Here is a 16,940-nt window from a genome sequence, read left to right as displayed (position 1 = left end):
AAAACATGCAGAAGTTCCCAAGGTAGTATGTAAGTTATGAAGATGATCAAACACCTTATGCTTTCATCCCATTTCCTTGTACATTTTTTATAAGTTATTTATGAAAGTGGAGTTGTTTAAGCTCTGATGTGCCGTGCCTTCCAAGTGACATGTACCAGTCCCTATGTTAACAGTAGAAGAAAACCTCATGATAGCATGGCAAACGGCAGAGATGCTCCCTAGACTGAATTCTGCAGGGTTGTCCAAGGGTCCGTTGACACAGACTCCCAGAGTCACAGCAGTGGGAATCAGTATGTGACTGTTAGGGCCCTGGGAAAACCCAGGAGGAACCCCAGGCTCTGTGGGGTATTTCATCCGAAGTACTTTGGCAGAAGGGTGGAGAGGGACTATGTACCTGTCTAGTATTGGTATTTAGTGAAGCTATGGAGTTATGTGCATTTCTTAAAAACCTAACTCCATCAATCTTCCCCTTGCTCAGTAATTCTCTTCAATTTTTATAATAGTAATGTCTCATCTTCTCCGATAGTTTCAAGACTTCTTATTTCTGTTTCATTTATTATTAACCCAAATATATCCTTGAATATCACCAACCTGTGGGCCTAGGTGGATGTACTTCAGCATATTTTATATGTAGGCTTGCTGTATCAGCAGCCTTTACCTGCCAAGGGGTAGGAAGGGCCCCTGTCATTCTACTTCTTGTATTTTCCTGTGAGTCTCCCGTGAAGGATATGGAGGAGAATAATACCCCACATAAAATGAGACACTTCCTTCGGCTTTGCTGTCTTTCAGCTGAGCCTGCTGCTTTTGCTGTTTCTGTCCTCGGACGCTGTCCCTGTTCTCCTTGCCTTGGCTTCCTGCTAAGCTCTGCTCTGTCTGTAGGCTCCTGCCTGATCTACCACTAGTGATCCAGCCTCAATTTCTTCTACCCCTTTCAGTGTGAGAACCTTGCCTTCTCTACTGTTGCTCTTTGGACTCTTCTTTACTCCTGTATCCAGTGCTCACATTTTTGGTCTTTAGGGAAAAACTTTTCCTATCTCAAGCCCAGGCTGTATAGGGGGCATCCCAGGGCAATGCCACCTGGACCCCTGGTGGTACACGATGCTGATGAGTCCCAGAAAGGTGGGAATAGTTCTGTGCATCCTCAGGAGACTACACTTGCATCCAGGATCAGGGGACCAGGAGATGGTTAGTGGAACACCTGTTTGTGGCCCCTTTCCCTACTTCAGTCTCAAAGCATCATTTGGGATGTGCCCCAGACTCCCCTCTTTTCTCAGTGTTCATCTAGCAGCCTGCCTGTGCTTTCTGGCTGTGATCATCTCCAGTTCTTCTCTATGTACCTTTGGGCCTATCTTGTAACCAGCTTTCATTATGGTGAGGCAAACTACTTGATTTATCATGGAGATAGAAAGCAGAAGAGTGGTTACCAGGAGCCGGGGGTTGGGGAGGAAGAGAATGGGAGGTTATTGTTTGATAGGTATAGAATTTCAGTATGGGATGATGACAGGGTTCTACAGAGGGATAGTGATGATGACTGCATAACAATGTGACTGTACTTACGGCACTGAACTGCACGCCTAAAAATGGTGAAAATGATAGACATTATGTAGATTTTACCACAATAAAAAAAGCGATAAAAGAAACCTACCTGGTTTATAGAGAAGTGAGGATTGCAGAAATGTCTTAGGAAAAACCACCAGTGCTTGCTCATAGCTGTGGCTTTGTCCACGGCCATCAGGCAGAATTTCTGTGACTCATGGAGAGGGCAGTCCTAAAGGGAATGCTTCTGAGAAGAGTTGGTATCTTCCAGTTAAAATTAAGAGTAATTTGTATTGAAATCAAAGGGTTCTATCTTTTTTGTCAATGCTCTTTAGAACAATGACTACATTTCTTGGTCATATAGCAGTATTATTCATCATTCTGATGAGGAATAAATGCCAATTTCTATCCAGGACTACTGATGAAAATTAGCGTTTTAAAAGAAACCATCTTCATTTCAGCAGCATGAAATATTTACTAAAAGGAAATTGGCTTAAAAAACACAATGTTTAGAAAATAGCCGGTTAAATACAGAGACAAAAGAGCCCATTCCTTTAATCAAGTGCTGATAGTCTAAGCTTGATCATGCTTTTAGAACAGGCAGATTCATGACCTGGGGGTACATTAGGATTTCAAGCATAGAAGTCCAAGCTAGTAAGAGGTTATATGTTACAAGAGAGTATGTGTCTTTAGTCATGGACCAAGGTTCAAGGCAGACAGAAGAGAAGAAAAAAAAATAAGGAAGACTTTGAACCAGGAGTCCACTTTTTGTTCTGACTTTAAGTAGCCTTGTGGCTTGGAACTGTTTCTCAGGAGAGATATTTCGAGGGTTAATGTTGGCCATAACCATATGTCTCACGTGTGTTTAAAAACAAGTCTACACCCAGACTCCACGTCATTTCCTCATATATCCTGTCTCTTACCGAATGACTGTGCTATGAGAAAAATATTGCCCATGTAAATTCCCTTCATGCTAATGGTAGCCTGGCTGTCCTCCGGCCTTACCTGTACAGACACAGAGAGCATGTGCCCAGGACTGCTCTAAGCCAGGCCATAAGTGTAAGGGTCAAGGCCTTGTCCTGCAGGTGTCCAGCTATGCCTGAGGAAGAACAGGAGATCGAGTCTGTGTAATTCTGGGGTCCAGAGCAGTAACAGACTTACCAGGAAATGCACCATACCCTGTGCAGGCAGACAGATATCAAGTAGAAGGGAGAGGTAGGGCCACCCTGAGCTGTCTGGTTGAGTAACTCACTTCTCCTCTGAACAGAGCAGGAAGACGTGGGAGAAGTGACCAGGAACATTTAGGGAAAAGTCACTCTTCAGGGGAGCCAGGAATGGGAAGAAGCATTCCCACCCTAACATTACACATTGCTTTGAGAGATTTTTTTTCTAAATGTTGGTTCACAAAGGTGGTTGTCAGAAACCTTTTGATCCTGTTCCACAGAGTAGATGATAGGTTTAAAGACTAATTGGATCAAAGCAAGACCAGATCTAACCTGGGAAACTCTAACAGAGTTTGGAAAGGGGTCCTGTGGGAGGTGTGAATTCTTAGGCCAATGCAGCAGTGCTGGGCTTAAAAAGAATTCTAAGCAACACTACTTGAAAGCACGCGTACGGATTCAAGTGCACCTAATTTTCAAAAGAGCCAGGTGGGGAGGAATTTCTCCCCCCATTTTAGAGGTGAGAAATGGCTTCTAAAGAGAAGAGGTTGCAGGCAGCCCAGAGTCTTATAGAAAGTAATAGAGCTGGACACCAGGCCTCCGGGGTACCCACTCCCATCTCCCTCCACTGCTGGCTGGACCTGGGCTCCCATTTCCCACAGACACACCAAGGAAGGTTGCTGACCTCTTGGGCCTGTGTCTGGTCCCCACATGTTCTTAAGATTTGTTTCATGGTGTTCTTTTCAGGTAAAAAAGTCCTCATTGTCTAAAACCCTGCACATCAGATTTTCTATTATTTCTCAAGAATACTAGCACACCTGAGTGTTTTCATTTACTTTGCACAGGCCAGAATCCCATGATACAGAAAACACTAGATTTTGCAAGCACTTCTAATGAAGCTACAGTGGCTGGTAAAATATTTTCTTACATGGATTTTTTTTTTCCAATTAAATAATTTCTGTAGAGAATGGAAACCCAGTTGCAAACCTGAGGATAGTTCCTGAGCCTTCCTGTTACGCAGACTGCAGGGGCCCAGGTGCAACAGGATTGGGAGGTCAGGGATTATGGACACAAGAATCAAAACCCAGCTCTTAGTGTTTGCAGCTCCAATCTCATACATAGCCTGAGCAGCCCCTGCTCCATCTCCTTAAGGCAGAGGCGTGATGGCAGTGTGAAGAGGCGCTGGTCACACTGAAGAGGCTGCACTTTACAAATGGAAGGTGCAACAGAAAGTGTTCTCTCAATGCTAATTTTAGGCCAGCTGCTTCCTTGACACAGGCAGAATCGCCTGGGCAGCCTTCTGAGGAAAGGATCTGAGGGCCTCTGTGGTGGGACCATTCAGGATGACTGTTTTCTATACATCCCCGGCTTGACCAGTGCCTGCTTCACCTACACCCTACTCAGAGGACTGACCTTCCTACATGCTTGGCCCGGGTGCTAGCTAATGATCATGCACAATAGCTTATCACAGGGGCGGTGAGAGGCACGCCCCTCTGCTGGTTTCCCTGGTAACTGATGAGCCAACCTGATGTCAATTCTCCCCATAAGTGGTAATCCCCCCACCACCACTCTGGCCCCTGGAGCCAAGCCTGACGCCATGACCTGCCCTCAGCCACAAACGGTGGGGAGTCACTCCAGGACCTTGCTTCAGACATGTAAGCTCCCCCTATCCGTTAAACCATTGATGTCCATCCATTAGAACATTGATGTCTCTGTTGCTGACTCTGGGTTCTTTCTTCAGTCTTGAAGCTGGGCAGGGACAGGCCTTGTAGGCCTGCAGGGTGCAGCCCAACAGGGCAAGAGACACAGTCCTATTAAATATGCTCCTCCTTTTATGTCAATTGCAAGGAAAATGCAGTTACGCCATTTGCCAATTACCATGCCTTAATTCATTTTACCAGTCCATGGGCTTCTTAGAGTTAAGGTCGCAGAGTGCTCTGTTTACTTGGCTCAGTACCTTAATAATGGTATGGCTCCTGCAGGCCCAAGTTAATGCTCCTTAATCCTTGCAATTTGCACTAGGAGCCAGTATTTTTCCATGAGCTTAGAGAACCTCATGTCTGCTGCAAGAATGAAAATCAAGAATGGCCCTAAAACATAGCCTCCAGTTGGAGAGCACCCATTGGCTTGTGGTCACTAATAGGAGTTATTACAATGGCTTTAGCTCTAGACAGACATTGCTGTGAATCCAAGGTCATTTGGCAGGTTCATGGGAACCACAGAATGTGAGAGCCATTCCCAGGCCCTTTAGAATAGATGAGGAAGACCATACAGGGGCAGTGACTTACCCAAGGTCACAAAATATACATGGTGGCAAAGCTGGTCCATGAGCCCTTGGAACATGCCAGGTCTTTACTGGGGCCTCCATGTACAGTTGAGCAAGTTGTGCCCTCTGCAACATGGGGGCCATATGCAGAAGCCATGGCCTTCCCTTCTGGTGAAGGCTTTTGACCACCAAGTGACCAATGCCCAAGTGACCTGGGTTTTACCTTTGTGCAAGAGAAGTGGTTATAAGAGGACCTGGCTCACTCCTATTTTATGGGACACCTTCTCTGAACCCCACATTGGGTTACATATCCCTCACTTCTTGGTTTCAGTAGTACTTTGAATTGTAAATAGCATTACTAAAAGGACTAGTGGCTCCTTGAGGGCAGGACCTGGTCTTATTTATTTTGTACCCCTGGTTTGGTCCTTAGCAAATATCAGGTGTTCCGTAGAAGCTTCTCTTGTTCTCAGTAATTCAGCTCAATAAGCACCATTTGGGACCTAACGTTTGCTTGTTACCAGCCCATTTCATAAGGCTGTGGGAAGCCTCGCTATTCACTAACCATGGTGACCACTTCTTGGCAGTAAGAATAAGTCTAGATATGGAGTGGCTGAGTCCTGAGACACCTCATGAAAAAAACCAAAAAACAGTAACTTAAATTTATTGACTACCAGTACCTTTCTAAGCACTCAGTACAACTCCAAGAGGTAAATATTATTAATATCCCAACGTTACTATGAGAAAACAAGATGCTGAGAGATTTATCTCATGTTGCACAACTGATGTTGGGCTGCAAGACCTTGACTGTGTGTTTCTAGAACTTGTGTTTCTAAATACTGTGCTTTGGTGCCTACAGTATAATTAGAGCAAGGTCTCTGCAAGATCGCATCTCCCAGACAACTTAGTTCAATCATTTAAACACCAAAGCATCTAATTGTAGCCTAACATCTATTACGTACTTCCTATCCAAGATAAGCGTCATCCTCTGGGCTACTGAGGTGTGTGTGGGGCTAAGTTCCCCTTCACTGGATAACTCCAGAGTTCTGTGATTTTTTAGTGCAAAAATTTTATTATTGTTATTATTACCTTTTAAAATTGCAAAGTAATACATGTTCATTGTATTAAGTTTAAAAAAATACAGAAAATAATGTATTCAGTGAAGGTCTCGTGGTCACATGGAAGGAATTGTTGATGAAGGAATTCTGGCATAGATAGTTCTGGATGATCTTTAAGGTTTCTTCTAATACAGTGGTTCCACATTGATTCAGTTTCCTGAAACACCTGACATCTCATCATCAGCGCTGTCTGGTCTTGGCTGTTTCCTCTATCTAATTATATTACCAGTTTCCCTACAAGGTACCATGTGATATCTTCAAGTTCTCCATAACCTGATTGTCTAAGTAAATTTCCCAGTGTTGTCTTTTTTAGGCCCCCAAGACCCAATTGTTTTAGGATCAGGAGAGCATCTTGTGTTCTGAACTCATATATATAATGTTTACTTGCTCTTGTTCAGTCAGTGTTCTCTATAGACCATCGGCATCAGATAAATCTGAGATCTGAGATGCTTGTTAAAAACGGAGGTTAAGGGACTCTCACCCAAGACATATTAAATAAGAATGTCCTAAGACTGAAGTCAGAAATCAACATTTTTCCCCAACCAAAACATGTTTTGTTTCGTGTTAAGAAATTGTCAAACATATTCAGAAGTAGAGAGAATAATATAATAAGCCCCATGTACTCATTATTCAGCTTCAACAAGTATTAACCCATGGTCAATCTTGTTTCATCTATAATTTGAAGCAAATTCCAGGCATGATATCATTTGAATGTTTCCATATCTATACAACATAACCACAATACAATTATCATATCTAAAAGTAAATAATCATCTCTAACAGCATTACATTTCTGGTCCAGATTTTCCTTGTCTCATAAATTTTCTTAATTGTGTAGTGTTTTAGATGCCGAATCATGTCATGGGTTATATTTCTTTCTTTTCTATGATAAGGGGGTTGTTGGGAGCCAGTTCTGTAGCCGCCTCCGGCAACTTTACAAAGCCTCACGTTTGCATTTTGGCTATATACCTTCCCCCTGACTTCACCTTCATTTTAACTTTATTTTTCTTTGTCCCTGATTTCCTTGGAAAGTTTCTCCTACTTTGCTGCATTGTATTTTAAAGCTGCCTCAAATCCTTTTGCAAAAAGATAAGTCATATGTCAGCGAACATATCAGTGATCTTGAGCCACTGGCCTTACTTCATTTTGCACCATTCTTTTAAACCAGCTCCTATCATCCCAGCTTCTGACAATGAGTTTCCTCTCCCTTTTCATGTCCCATCCACCTCACTCTCAATGCTCAGCACCACTTTTCCAGCTCTGATCTTTTTTGCTTCCCTCCTCAATTGTGATTCCAGGTTTACCTTGGCTGCCCTGGAAACACCTTGATTCATTCGAGCATCCACACTGTTCCTCTCTGCTGTCACCATAAGTTTCCTGTGGGCGTGAAAGGACTAGACACAGACACCAAATCTTCAGGTTCCAACATAATCCCTTTGAGAATTCCAGTCTTCTGGGACATCACAGGGTTGGAAGAGCAGTTGAAGGGGGAGAGCTCAGGACAGGAAGGCTGGGGTGGAAATCAAAAATGTCTTCTATTTTCCTGTTTTGCCCTGAGCTATATTGTTGCTGTAAGAAGTAGAAGTGGGGCAGGACTGACATCCAGGGGACTAGGACAGTGCTTCCCAATTTTTGCTTCCTTATTTATCCAGGACAAAGTTCTCACAACTCTGAAGCAATTGACAAAATAAGGACAGTATGATGGTTTTATTCATAAAGCTCAATATAGTATTTTAAGGGAATGTCATTTAGTGTTAAAACAACCTTTCTTATATGAAATGAGCACGGTAGTAAAGACTTATTTGTTTTAAAGTTGGTGTTAGCAAAGTAAAAAGTTGATAGCCTGTGTCAGTCTGTTGATATTTTGTTCATAAAACTAAAAGTCTGAACAAAGATGAGCAGACAAGAGTAGATGTCTTTTACGGGTTTGATTTGGAAGGAAAACTGTGCTGGGGAACTGAGATTATCATTATTATAATGACTATCATGATTTTTATTCTTTTTGTTCCTCACAAACAAGGAGCAGCATTAAATAAGGACTGTTTTCAGCAATGTTTGGGGGTTACAGACCCAAGTTCACCTGAATGTGCTAAACCACATATACTTCATGTACTACAGCAGCTTCAAAAATGTTTTTCCTTTTTTTCTCAGTAATACTAACTCATTGTAAAAAGTTAACACAGAAGTGGAAGTCCCTTCTATTTTCATCCCAACAGAAATGGTTTGCCCTATCTCCACATGGCTTTTAATGTAAAAATAATTTTAGCATAAAACAGCAATATATAGAGTACAGTCTACAAAAATATTGAATAACTATGCTGTACATCTGAAACTAATATATTTTAAATCATATTTCAATTTTATAAATGCATCTATATATATATTGATATTATCTATCAACTATAGACAATCTCTCTTGTTCCCTCATTTCGGAAGGCAACCTGTAACCTTTTCTTCAGCTTCTTTCCTCTTTCTACCTCTTAATTTTTGACATCACTTTTATTCATTTTAAACTGTCAAAGTTGGAAACATTTCCACTCTGTTCTACAACTATACTTAAGTCCTCCATACCTCATCTATTGCTTGATTCTAAGAGTTGAGAATCAATAAATGGTGTCTGTGTTATTATGAACATAAAATTTTATTTAGTGCAGAATCAAGAGGTATACTTTGTCGAGGTATATGTGAAAAATAATACTATGATTATTTTTCCTTTAAAAATTTCCTCCTGGAATTCCTAATTTCTCTCTTTTTTTTATGCTATTTTAAGACAATTGATGATGTTATTAAAAACTAAAACCTCCATCTTGTCATTTTTATCGTTTCAAATCCTTTTTATCTGAGGAGGACTCCTTTCTAGAACGCAGTCTTCCTGTTCTAGGCTGCACTGGCTCCTCTCCAGGCCTGCCGCTCAGCTTTCTTGCAGGGACTTCCTTCACTGGTCTTCTGAGAGGAGTGCAATTTTCCCTGTACACTATGTCTTTTATCTCATTTTATTTTTAATTTTTGAATTTTATTTTATTTATTTTTTATACAGCAGTTTCTTATCAGTCATCAGTTGTATACACATGAGTGGATACATGTCAATCCCAATCTCCCAATTCATCACACCACCCCCCAACCCCCCGCAGCTTTCCCCCCTTGGTGTTCATACGTTTATTCTCTACATCTGTGTCTCCATTTCTGCTGTGCAAACCGGTTCATCTGTACCATTTTTCTAGGTTCAACATATATGCGTTAATATACGATATTTGTTTTTCTCCTTCGGACTTACTTCACTCTGTATGACAGTCTCTAGATCCATCCACGTCTCTACAAAAGCCCCAATTTCGTTCCTTTTGATGGCTGAGTAATATTCCATTGTATATATGTACCTCATCTTCTTTATCTATTCGTCTGACGATGTGCATTTAGGTTGCTTCCATGACCTGGCTATTGTAAATAGTGCTGCAGTGAACATTGGGGTCCATGTGTCTTTTTGAATTATGCTTTTCTCTGGGTATATGCCCAGTAGTGGAATTGCTGGATCATATGGTAATTCTATTTTTACTTTTTTAAGGAACCTCCGTACTGTTCTCCATAGTGGCTGTATCAATTTACATTCCCACCAACAGTGAAAGAGGGTTTCCTTTTCTCCACACCCTCTCCAGCATCTTTTGTTTGTAGATTTTCTGATGATGGCCATTTTAACCAGTGTGAGGTGGCACCTCATTGTAGTTTTGATTTGCATTTCTCTAATAATTAGTGATGTTGAGCAGCTTTTCATGTGCCTCTTGCCATCTGTATGTCTTCTTTGGAGAGATGTTTATTTAGGTCTTCTGCCCATTTTCTGATTGGGTTGTTTCTGTTTTTGATATTGAGCTGCATGAGCTGTTTATATATTTTGGAGATTTTTTTTTCTTTTTTTACATCTTTATTGGAGTATAATTGCTTTACAATGGTGTGTTAGTTTCTGCTTTATAACAAAGTGAATCAGTTATACATACGTTCCCATATCTCTTCCCTCTTGCGTCTCCCTCCCTCCCTATATTTTGGAGTTTAATCCTTTGTCCGTTGCTTCGTTTGCAAATATTTTTTCCCATTCTGAGGGTTGTGTTTCTTCTTGTTTGTAGTTTCCTTTGCTGTGGAAAAGCTTTTAAGTTTCATTAGGTCCCATTTGTTTATTTCTGTTTTTATTTCCATTACTGTAGAAGGTGGATCAAAAAAGATCTTGCTGTGATTTATGTCAAAGAGTGTTCTTCCTTTGTTTTTCTCTAATAGTTTTATAGTGTCTGGTCTTACATTTAGGTCTTTAATCCATTTTGAGTTTATTTTTGTGTATTGTGTTAGGGAGGTTTCTAATTTCATTCTTTTACATGTCCAGTTTTCCCAGCATCACTTATTGAAGAGACTGTCTTTTCTCCATTGTATATCCTTGCCTCTTTTGTCATAGATTAGTTGACCATAGGTGCGTGGGTTTATATCTGGGCTTTCTATCCTGTTCCATTGATTTATATTTCTGTTTTTGTGCCAGTACCATATTGTCTTGATTAATGTAGCTTTGTAGTATAGTCTGAAGTCAGGGAGTCTGATTCCTCCAGCTCCATTTTTTTCCCTCAAGACTGCTTTGGCTATTTGGGGTCTTTTGTGTCTCCATACAAACGTTAAGATTTTTTGTTCTAGTTCTGTGAAAAATGCCATTGGTAGTTTGTTAGGGATTGCATTGAATCTGTAGATTGCTTTGGGTAGTATAGTCATTTTCAGAATGTTGATTCTTCCAATCCAAGATCATGGTATATCTCTCCATCTGTTTGTGTCATCTTTGATTTCTTTCATCAGTGTCTTATAGTTTTCTGACTACAGGTCTTTTACCTCCTTAGGTAAGTTTATACCGATGTATTTTATTCTTTTTGTTGCAATAGTGAATGGGATTGTTTCCTTAATTTCTCTTTCTGATCTTTTGTTGTTAGTGTGTAGGAATGCAAGAGTTTCTGTGCATTAATTTTGTATCCTGCAACTTTACCAGATTCATTGATTAGCTCCAGTAGTTTTCTGGTGTCATGTTCAGGATTCTTTTTGTATAGTGTCATGTCATTTGCAAACAGTGACAGTTTTACTTCTTCTTTTCCAATTTGTATTCCTTTTATTTCTTTTTCTTCTCTGATTGCCGAGGCTAGGACGTCCAAAACTATGTTGAATAATGGTGGTGAGAGTGGACATCCTTGTCTTGTTCCTGATCTTAGAGGAAATGCTTTCAGTTTTTCACCACTGAGAGAATGATGTTTGCTGTGGGTTTGTCGTATATGGCCTTTATTATGTTGAGGTCGGTTCCCTCTATGCCCACTTTCTGGAGAGTTTTTATCCTAAATCGGTGTTGAATTTTCTCAAAAGCTTTTTCTGCATCTATTGAGATGATCATATGGTTTTTATTCTTCAATTTGTTAATATGGTGTATCACATTGATTTGCATATATTGAAGAATCCTTGCATCCCTGGGATAAACCCCACTTGATCATGGTGTATGATCCTTTTAATGTGTTGTTGGATTCTGTTTGCTAGTATTTTGTTGAGGATATTTGCATCTGTATTCATCAGTGTTATTGGTTTGTAATTTTCTTTTTTTGTAGTATCTCTGTATGGTTTTGGTATCAGGGTAATAGTGGCCTCGTAGAATGAGTCTGGGAGTGTTCCTTCCTCTGCAATTTTTTGGAAGAGTTTGAGAAGGATGGGTGCTAGCTCTTCTCTAAATGTTTGATAGCATTCACCTGTGAAGCCATCTGGTCCTGGACTTTTGTTTGTTGGAAGAGTTTTAATCATCACAGTTTCAATTTCATTACTTGTGATTGGTCTGTTCATATTTTCTATTTCTTCCTAGTTCAGAAGGTTATACCTTTCTAAGATTTTGTCCATTTCTTCCAGGTTGTCCATTTTATTGGCATAGAGTTGCTTGTAGTAATATCTTAAGATATTTTGTATTTCTGCGTTGTCTGTTGTAACTTCTCCTCTTTCATTTCTAATTTTATTCATTTGAGTCCTCTCCCTTTTTCTTGATGAGTCTGGCTAAAGGTTTATCAATTTTTTTCCTTTCATTTGCGGTACGCGGGCCTCTCACTGTTGTGGCCTCTCCCATTGCAGAGCACAGGCTCTGGACGCGCAGGCTCAGCGGCTGTGGCTCACGGGCCCAGCCGCTCCACGGCATGTGGGGTCTTCCTGGACCGGGGCACGAACCTGTGTCCCCTGCATCAGCAGGCAGACTTTCAACCACTGTGCCACCAAGGAAGCCCAGGTTTATCAATTTTATCTTCTCAAAGAACCAGCTTTTAGTTTTATTGATCTTTGCTATTGTTTTCTTTGTTTCTATTTCATTTATTTCTGCTCTGATCTTTATGATTTCTTTCCTTCTACTAACTTTGGGTTTTGTTTGTTCTTCTTTCACTAGTTCCCTTAGGTGTAAGGCTTGACTGTTGAGATTTTTCTTGTTTCTTGAGGTAGGATTGTATTGTTATAAACTTATAACTGCTTTTGCTGCATCCCATAGATTTTGGCTCGCTGTGTTTTCGTTGTCATTTGTCTCTAGGTATTTCTTGATTTGCTCTTTGATTTCTTCAGTGATCTCTTGGTTATTAAGTAATGTATTGTTTAGCCTCCATGTGTTTGTATTTTTTATGTTTTTTTCCCTATAATTGATTTCTAATTTCATAGTGTTGTGATCGGAAAAGATGCTTGATATGATTTCAGTTTTCTTAAATTTACCAAAGCTTGAGTTGTGACCCGAGATGTGATCTGTCCTGGAGAATGTTCCGTGTGCAGTTGAGAAGAAAGTGTAATCTACTGTTTTTGGATGGAATGTCCTATAAATATCAATTAAATCTATCTGGTCTATTGTGTCATTTAAAGCTTGTGTTTTCTTATTAATTTTCTGTCTGGATGATCTGTCCATTGGTGTAAGTGAGGTGTTAAAGTCCCCCACTATTATTGTGTTACTGTCGATTTCCTCTTTTATAGCTGTTAGCAGTTGCCTTATGTATTGAGGTGCTCCTATGTTGGGTGCATATATTTATAATTGTATATGTTTTTCTTGGAGTGATCCCTTGATCATTATGCAGTGTCCTTCCTTGTCTCTTGTAACATTCTTTATTTTAAATTCTATTTTATCTGATATGGGTACTGCTACTCCAGCTTTATTTTGATTTCCATTTGCATGGAATCTTTTTCCATCCCCTCACTTTCAGTCTGTATGTGTCCCTAGGTCTGAAGTGGGTCTCTCGTAGACAGCATATATACAGGTCTTGTTTTTGTATCTATTCAGTGAGCCTGTGTCTTCTGGTTGGAGCATTTAATCCATTCACAATTAAGGTAATTATCGATATGTATGTTCCTATGACCATTTTCTTAATTCTTATGGATTTGTTCTTGTAGATCTTTTTCTTCTATTATGTTTCCCACTTAGGGAAGTTCCTTTAGTATTGTTGTAAAGCTGGTTTGGTGGAGCTCAATTCTTTTAGCCTTTGCTTGTCTGTAAAGCTTTTGATTTCTCCATCGAATCTGAATGAGATCCTTGCCGGGTAGAGTAATCTTGGTGGTAGGTTCTTCCCTTTCATCACTTTAAATATATCGTGCCACTCCTTTCTGGCTTGTAGAGTTTCTGCTGTTAACCTTATGGTAGTTCTCTTGTATGTTACTTGTCATTTTTCCCTTGTTGCTTTCAATAATTTTTCTTTGTCTTTAATTTTTGTCAATTTGATTACTATGTGTCTCGGCGTGTTTCTCCTTGGGTTTATCCTGCCTGGGACTCTCTGCACTTCCTGGACTTGCGTGGCTATTTCCTTTCCCATGTTAGGGACATTTCCAACTATAATCTCTTCAGATATTTTCTCAGGTTCTTTTTCTCTCTCTTCTCCTTCTGGGACCCCTATAATGCGAATGTTGTTGGGTTTAATGTTGTCCCAGAGGTCTCTTAGGCTGTCTTCATTTGTTTTCATTCTTTTTTCTTTATTCTGTTCCGTGGCAATGAATTCCACCATTCTGTCTTCCAGGTCACTTATCCATTCTTCTGCCTCAGTTATTCTGCTATTGATTCCTTCTAGTGTATTTTTCATTTCAGTTATTGTATTGTTCATCTCTGTTTGTTTGTTCTTTAATTCTTCTAGTTCTTTGTTAAACATTTCTTGCATCTTCTCGATCTTTGCCTCCATTCTTTTTCCGAGGTCCTGGATCATCTTCACTATCATTATTTTGAATTCTTTTTCTGGAAGGTTGCCTATCTCCACTTCATTTAGTTTTTTTTCTGGGGTTTTATCTTGTTCCTTCATCTGGTACATAGTCCTCTGCCTTTTCATTTTGTTTGTCTTTCTGCAAATGTGGTTTTCATTCCACAGGCTGCAGAATTGTAGTTCTTCTTGCTTCTGCTGTCTACCCTGTGGTGGATGAGGCTATCTAAGAGGCTTTTGCAAGCTTCCTGATGGGAGGTACTGGTGTTGGGTAGAGCTGGGTGTTGCTGTGGTGGGCAGAGCTCAGTAAAACTTTAATCTGCTTGACTGCTAATGGGTGAGGCTGGGTTCCCTCCCTGTTGGTTGCTTGGCCTAAGGTGACCCAACACTGGAGCTTTCCTGTGTTGGCTGTTTGGTGGGGCTAATGGCAGACTCTGGGAGGGCTCACACCAAGAGTACTTCCCAGAACTTCCGCTGCCACTGTCCTCATCCCTACAGTGAGAAACAGCCACCCCCTGCATCTGCGGGAGACCCTCCAACACTAGCAGGTAGATATGGTTCGGTCTCTTATGGGGTCACTGCTCCTTTCCCTGGGTCCCAATGCTCACACTACTTTGTGTGTGCCCTCCAAGAGTGGAGTCTCTGTTTCTCCCAGTCCTGTCGAAGTCCTGCAGTCAAATCCCGCTAGCCTTCAAAGTCTGATTCTCTAGGAATTCCTCGTCCCGTTGCCGGACCCCCAGGTTGGGAAGCCTGACGTGGGGCTCAGAACCTTCACTCCGGTGGGTGGACTTGTGTGGTATAAATGTTCTCCAGTTGGTGAGTCACCCACCCAGCAGTTACGGGATTTGATTTTACTGTGATTGTGCCCCTCCTGCCGTCTCATTGTGGCTTCTCCTTTGTCTTTGGATGTGGTGTATCTTTTTTGGTTAGTTCCAGTGTCTTCCTGTCGATGATTGTTCAGCAGTTATTTGTGATTCCAGTGCTCTCGCAAGAGGGAGTGTTCTATCTCATTTTAATCTCACACATTCATCCTCAAATAACTTCCTATGATAGGTGCCTGGAGAGTAATCTTTCTGACTTCTTGTAAGTCTGAAAGTGACTTTTTTGGCCCTCACACTTGATTGTTAGTGTGCTTGGGTATAGAATTCTAACTTGATCGTAATTTTCCCTCAGAAGTTTGCAGGCATTATTCCATTATCTATTTTTTAAGTCCAATGCCGGTATGGTTCCAATGTCTTTGAGTTCATATTATTTTTGGTCTCTTAAGCTTTTGTGATTTTTCTCTGATTTTTATGTTTGGAAATTTCACAATTTCCAAGGGGCCTAAGGTAGGGTTAGTTTACTATAGGTGCTCGGTGGACCCCTATCAATTGGTCCTTCAATTCTAGGGAATTTTTTTTTAATTGATGATGTTTACCTTCACCTTCTGTGTCCTAACCTTCTGGAAAACTTAGTTACTAGACTTCCTGGGTACATATTGTATAGCACATACTTGTTTTGCCTAAGTTTCCTGAATCTTTGGTTCCTATTCAGGTACATGTTCCCTGACTTTACCCTCTTTCGAATTTTTTATTTGTTTTAGCAATCATGCGATTTTGTCCCTACGAAACTTGTCTTATTTTATTCTTCATTCCATTTACTAGTCATCCACCCTTATTTTATGGAAATACATTGTGGAAGTTTCCTGTGAATGAAATGTTTTAAGAGTTCCTGTTTCCTTCCTGAGTCCTCTCTGTTTCCTCTGGGAACATTTTTTTTGCTTCTGTATGTTAATGTCGCTGTAAGATTTCTCCATACGGCTGGTGATTCTTTGCAATGTAGTCATATTTAATAATGAGGCAGTAGGAAAGCTGACCATGAGGCTGTGTATCTATGAGGGAGTGTTTACTTAAAGGGGATTATAAGGGATTCCATTTTTTTTCAAGAATATGGAGGATTCTACTCCTGGGCACGAGTTCTCATACTAGTTGCCTTGGTTTCTCCCTAGCCAGACTGGACAGTATTTGGTGAAGATTTTCAGTCACTGCCCTCGTTTTCAGCTCAACATCTTAGTCTTAGCTGCTACGACATTGGAAATGTCTGTGTCCTGAGCCTGTATGAGTTTAGTGGGCCTGGTTGCCTGCCCCTCAGGTGTATCTCCCTCTGCATTTTGCGGGGGGCGGGGGGAGGCCTGTGGCATCCTCTACCACAGCTCCATCCACATGCTGTCTTTCAGAAAAAAAAATTTAAAACCTTGTTTGCTGATCATCCCATGCTATTTTCTTTGTGATTGTTTATACTTTTTATTTGTTTCATATTATTTAATGGGGGCAGGGTGTCAGGAAAGAGAGGATATATATGGATAAATATATATGCATATGCACCATTATGAATCACAGTCTCCCTTAAATATTTTATATACATATTTGCACCTATATTTCCTTATCAACATTGAGTTGAAGTATCTGTCATCTCTCCCTGCTCACAATGTAGGCCACTTAATTTGTTTTTACTTCCTTCCTTTTTCCATCTCCCACGTTTTGTTGAAATTGTTGGAATTTATGTGTATAGTTACCATTCCTTTGCTCTCTTAAGTGTTGCTTTCCTTAACAGTTTCATTAAACGTCATAACCTCAAAACCAGCAATTATTCAGATTTAATACACTTTTTACTATCTTCTTTGCTTATCACTAAT

The 16,940-nt window shown here is 40.5% G+C and overlaps 1 protein-coding gene across 6 annotated transcripts in view; it reads left to right on the top strand.

Annotated features, from left to right (window-relative positions):
* Window positions 1–16,940, top strand: part of LOC115839534 (synaptotagmin-9) — a 265,953-nt gene that overhangs the window by 37,201 nt on the left and 211,812 nt on the right. The window lies entirely within an intron of this gene.

The sequence above is a fragment of the Globicephala melas genome, chromosome 8 (assembly GCF_963455315.2).
Source record: "Globicephala melas chromosome 8, mGloMel1.2, whole genome shotgun sequence".
Classification (NCBI taxonomy): domain Eukaryota; kingdom Metazoa; phylum Chordata; class Mammalia; order Artiodactyla; family Delphinidae; genus Globicephala; species Globicephala melas.
Note: the sequence above shows the minus strand (reverse complement) of the source record. Positions and strands in the feature narration are given on the sequence as shown.